Below are 4,992 nucleotides of genomic sequence, written 5' to 3'. Positions count from 1 at the left end.
GAGTCCCCTCAGCTCCTCACATGAAGAAATAAACTCCTGATGGGCTCCAGAGCATCCTGGATACGGAGCCAGCGTAGCTCAGGCTGGGACTCTGCCATCATCTTATTTATCTTATTCATCAACCTCTCTGACTTATCATCCTAAAAGCCGAATGTCTGGCAGAGGCGTTTTCACCTGTGGCAAAGGACATCCTCTCTAAAAAGGCCGCGGAGACGAGGAAGAGAGCGTGTGTTTGCACTGTGTACATCTGGGGGTGAGCTTGCGGCTCCCACGGAAGTTAGGGGGACCTTGGGAGAGAGAGGCCCTGTCACAGTGAAGACAGTCACTGTGATAGTGAAGAAGGACAGTGGACCCTGTGAAAGGTGCCCAGGGTTTGTGCAGCTGAGTCACATCAGGGCACTTCAGTGGCCTGTGATGGAAGGGGGTGGCCTGGCCCTCCTGACTGGGAGCCTGCAGGTGGGCAGCTCCAGGCATCGCTGTGACCGGATCTCCAACCGGGCGGTCAGGGCTCCTTGTACCTCTATGGCCTCCTCCCTGCTGACAAGTGAAAAAGGCAGCTGCCTAACTGTTCAGATTCGCATCTGTTCACTTTAGCAACCCACCTGGAAAAGTGCCCTAGATCCTCTCTCAATCTCTAGTTTTCAACCCAAGCCAGATCTCTGCTTGGCATTGCTGGGTCGCCTGCCCCCCTCTGAGCTAGGACTACTGTGAGATCCATGGCATACTGTGACTGGGCCAGCCTGGGTCACCGTTTCGTTCTGCGATGGAGGTAGCATCAGGGGTGATGTATAAGGAACAGTTCCACAAAAGAAATGTGGTCTGTGGGACAACGTAATGTACCCATCATAACACATTTTATTTATTTATTTATGTTTTCAGTCTCTGTGGAGACTGTCAAAAATTGCCAGTGCCGACTATATTTCAAGTCGTCATGGTGGGGTATCGGGAAAAGTTTTCAATTGGCGATAATTGCACCTGGGATAAACCTCACTGGCTATAATACTGCCGCTGGGCAAAGCTGAATCATAACACATTTGAATCGTTCACAGAGAGGTTTGGTTCTATAGCCAGTTACCACATCAAGGAAGGTAGAATGTTCTAGAAGACATGATAAAACTATTGCCAGAGCTGATCCCAAGAAGACACAGGGGAGGGGGAGGGGGCAAAGCCACCCTTGAGCCAGGCAGGTTGCTCTGTGGTGAGTGCTTGACTTTAAAAGGATGTAGGGGCGTCCCCTAGCTCATCACCAAAGGATGGAGGGGGTCATTGGAAACAGTGAAGAGAAGGCTTAAGATTCAGAATAATCTCAGATTTAAAGAGGGAGACAGCTTGAGGACAGTAAAGAGTCGCTGGGGGCTCTGTTTAGGGAGTGAAGACCTGGGAAAGCCCAGACCTTTTGCTTGGGCAAAAGAAAATAATATTGGATAAAAAGAAAGAGAAAAGTGAAAGAGAAATGGAAAGTGTAATTCTTCTGCTCCACTGGGGTGGTGGGGTGAGAAGGCACGTGTTGGCTTGGGGCAAGGGCGTGGCTGGGAGGGAAAGGGAAGAACGGACAATGTACAGTGTAGGGATTCAAAGCCCATAGAGAGATGGCGATGGCTCACACAGGGGTTGCTTCTTCCCTCTTTGTTGGCAGGTTGCTGATACTTTAAAGTGTCACCACCACTCCCCTATGTCTGGGATGCAGAAGTCCAAGGCAATCCTTGGGGTTCTAGCCTCCTCATCAGTGACCAACTTGAGGATGGGCATGAGACTTACTTCTGACCCATGAGATGGAGAATTGGTCTGCTGGTGTTTTCTGCTTCTGAAAAAGAGATGTGTAAGACCAGCAGTCTTTCTCTTATTGCTGGACAGTGTTGTGTTGGCTTGGTGTAACTGGACCTGCAAAAACCATCTTGAGGCATGAGGGAGTTAAATTGAGAACCTGAGGATGGCAGAGCAAAAACGTAGAGCTGTATCCTTGGAGATGTAATCTACCTCCTGAAGTAACCAGTTCTGAAGGCCTTCTTCATAGCCCTTCTCATTTTAGGAAATACTTAATTTTTCTTACCTGTTGAAGCCAGTTGAGCCTAGGATTTCTGCTCCCTGCAGCCCAGGGCATCGTGACTGGCTCAGAGCTCAAAAAGATAAGGAGATCAGATAGGAAGGGGACGAGAAGCTGATGTAAGCAGGCCCAAGGAAGTGGCCCAATGACTCACATCAGGAGGTGTGGAATGGACTTTCCAGTGAGATTGGGGGGCCATTGTCAGTATTAAGTAATTGTGGGAAATAGAAGGTGTTGCCAGAGTCAGGAACTGGTCAGAGATTATTCTGGTTTTTAAAAAGGAAAAGAAATTGTTTCTGGAAACTCTAGGCAAGTAGGTTTGATGTAGATGACAACTGGAAGCAGGATGGATTAAGAAGCAGCTGGTGGGTGAGCATTTAGGAAGGAATGTGGTGGTCGGTTGAAAGCGAAATGACTTCACTGAGCACAAGTTATTCCCAAGTAACCTCATTTCCTTTTTTGATAAGGTTACTATGTTTATGAATCAGGTGTGTGCCATAAACATTTGGTTCTGTAGCCAGGTCTTGATTTCAGCTTAGGGGTTAACGGTTTCTCTTATGGTTTCCTTGCGGCTGAGATGGTGAAATGTGGGTTGGATGAGAGCAGTGGTTTTGTGTATTTGCAGCTGGCTCAAAAGCTGAGTCCAAAGAGTGTTGAGTATTGGATGGATGTCACAGCCCGTGTGCTGAACTCCACCAGGGTGGTAAGGAGAGAGGTCACATGTTGGCCTGGGCCAAGGGCTTGGCCTGCAGTGAAAGGCCAGCAGTCTGGGTGGGACAGTCCAGAAATGGACAGAACTAGTGCCAGCCAGCTCTGAGCCTGCCACTCAGAGACAGTGGGTGAAGCAGAGAGGGTCAGGTGGATAAAAGATGGAGGCCGAAATGAGAGGAAGGGTCCCAAGGAAGGCCTAGAGAGGTGGATGCCAGTTTCAGGACTGGGGAACATGAAGGCAGAAGTAGATGGGAGGCAGAGGGGGAGGAAAAGGAAGTCACATTGGCGGCTGTGCCGAAAGCCAGCTCCATGCCCTTTCTTCTCACTTCTTGAAGGGGCCTGTGTCCAACCTATGACAATGGAAGTCAACCCTCAAGGAAGCTTCTCAGCGTGCCAAGGGCTATGGCCTTGATCTTGTCTGATTCATCATTACATGAAAACTCAGGAGGCATGCTGATCAAAGGTGTAGATGTCACAAATCGGGGAGGGAGAGTTAATACCAGAGGTGACAGAATGAGGGCCCAGAGTGGTCCTGACAGGTTGGAATGCTGGGTCAGCAACAATAAGATACAAGGGAACAGGCCTAAATGTAAAGCCTGACGTTTACATGCTAAAAACAAATGGCAAAAGCACCAGAGTTGGGAATATTGCCTTGGCAGGAAATCATGTGAAAAATATCTGAGGCTTTTAAATGACCACCAGCTCAGAAAAAGCCAACAGTGTGATGTGATTGCTAACAACCCAACACATCAAAAGATAGAAGTATTTATAGAAACCCAGTACCCTTGGGAAGGAACAGTCTCATTTTATTTTCAGTCAGATGACACCTGGGGTATCATATTCAATTTTGGGCAACCAGATTTTGAGAAGGCCATTGACTAATTAGAATATGCTCAGAGGGGGGTTATTTAAGATGGAGGGAGGTGGAGAAATTATGTGGTGTGAGGAGAAGCTGAAGGATCAGAGAACATTCTGCCTGGCAATGCAAAAACAAGAGGATTGGCGGGAGACGTGTACATAGCTGAAGGAGAAGTCAGTGCTTCTGCTGAGGTAGAACTAAAACCCAAGGGGCAAGCAATAGGGAAGTCAACTCACTACATACAAAGAAAATCTTTTTGATCATTGTCGCCAAGGGAAACAAGAACAGTTTCTGTATACTGCTTACAACCTTTAAAAATGTGCTCATTTTGTGAGGTGAGCTATTATTTCCATGTCATGGATCAGGCGATTATTTGAAATGATCAAGAAGTTATACATTACTGTGTTCTCAGCACCTGCAGCACCACCCAGTAAGTATTGAAGGAGTGAGCTGTCACAGAGGTTGAATGCCTTTCCTGAGATCCACAGATGGATTCCCCGGGTTTCTACCTTCCCAAGTCCACTGGGAGCCTGGGGGCCACTCTCAGGTCTCTCAGCTGCCTTGGGATGTGGAGACGTCCTGTCCTCAGGGCTCACATGAACACCTGCAGGCAGGCATTGGAGGGCTTCCCAGCAGAGGGGGACAGACATCAGGAAAGGCCCAGAGGACCACAAAATCCCTTCCCATTCAAAGGCTTCCCCCAGAATCTTCTGAATCTAAGGAGCTCTAAGTTGCTGCTGGAGAGCACATGAAGGGTGTGGAGTCTATCTTCATACAGACCCAGCCAGCAGCTGCAGGCGATGGTATCTTCCCCCGGAATCTTTCCAGAGTTTTCCCTATAGATCCCTATCTGGGCGTGGGTATGTATATCTAATGCTTCTATATCCAGACACTCAGGGTAAAATTTACACACAGAAGTTCACAGGGAGACAGAATTTCAGCTCACTGGATTGCCGGCTGTATGCTTTCGATTCTGGTCCTGGTGGCCACCCTGTGTAAACTGTGTGAGTCTTCTTTCCTGCTTTTGAGAGGGGAGGAAACTCCTTGGCTGCAGAACATGGATTCTGCAGAGTTGAGGCCCATGACTATCTTACATTAATTCAGTTAATTCAGCCTCTTTTTACGCTGACCTCCAGGATGGGCCACAGGAGGTGTTACTCTCTTCCTGTTCCTATATAAATTATGATAAACCTGGGAGTTCCTCACCGCTTTCATTTTGACAGAGAATAAGGCCATCAGGTTGAGGGTGGCGAAATCAACAGTCTCAGCCCACGTTTGCATTGAGTTCTTTCTTCTCCAAGAGCGGTACCCTCTCCAGTTAACAGAGGGTCCCCGTGGAGCACCTTCCCATCAGCTGAGATGAGGCCATCGGTCCTCC

General features: G+C 48.3%; 1 non-coding gene across 1 annotated transcript; it reads right to left on the bottom strand.

Annotated features, from left to right (window-relative positions):
- Positions 1–879: 879 nt before the first annotated feature.
- LOC111727115 lies at positions 880–1,020 on the bottom strand. The gene has a single exon (XR_002774743.1). It is a non-coding gene; the product is annotated as a U4 spliceosomal RNA (small nuclear RNA).
- Between the last annotated feature and the right edge of the window lie 3,972 nt (positions 1,021–4,992).

This window comes from Otolemur garnettii, unplaced genomic scaffold (assembly GCF_000181295.1).
Source record: "Otolemur garnettii isolate 467f Iridium unplaced genomic scaffold, OtoGar3 scaffold00094, whole genome shotgun sequence".
Taxonomy (NCBI): Eukaryota; Metazoa; Chordata; class Mammalia; order Primates; family Galagidae; genus Otolemur; species Otolemur garnettii.
The sequence above is the reverse complement of the archived record's forward strand: the minus strand, read 5'-3'. Positions and strand labels throughout refer to the sequence as shown.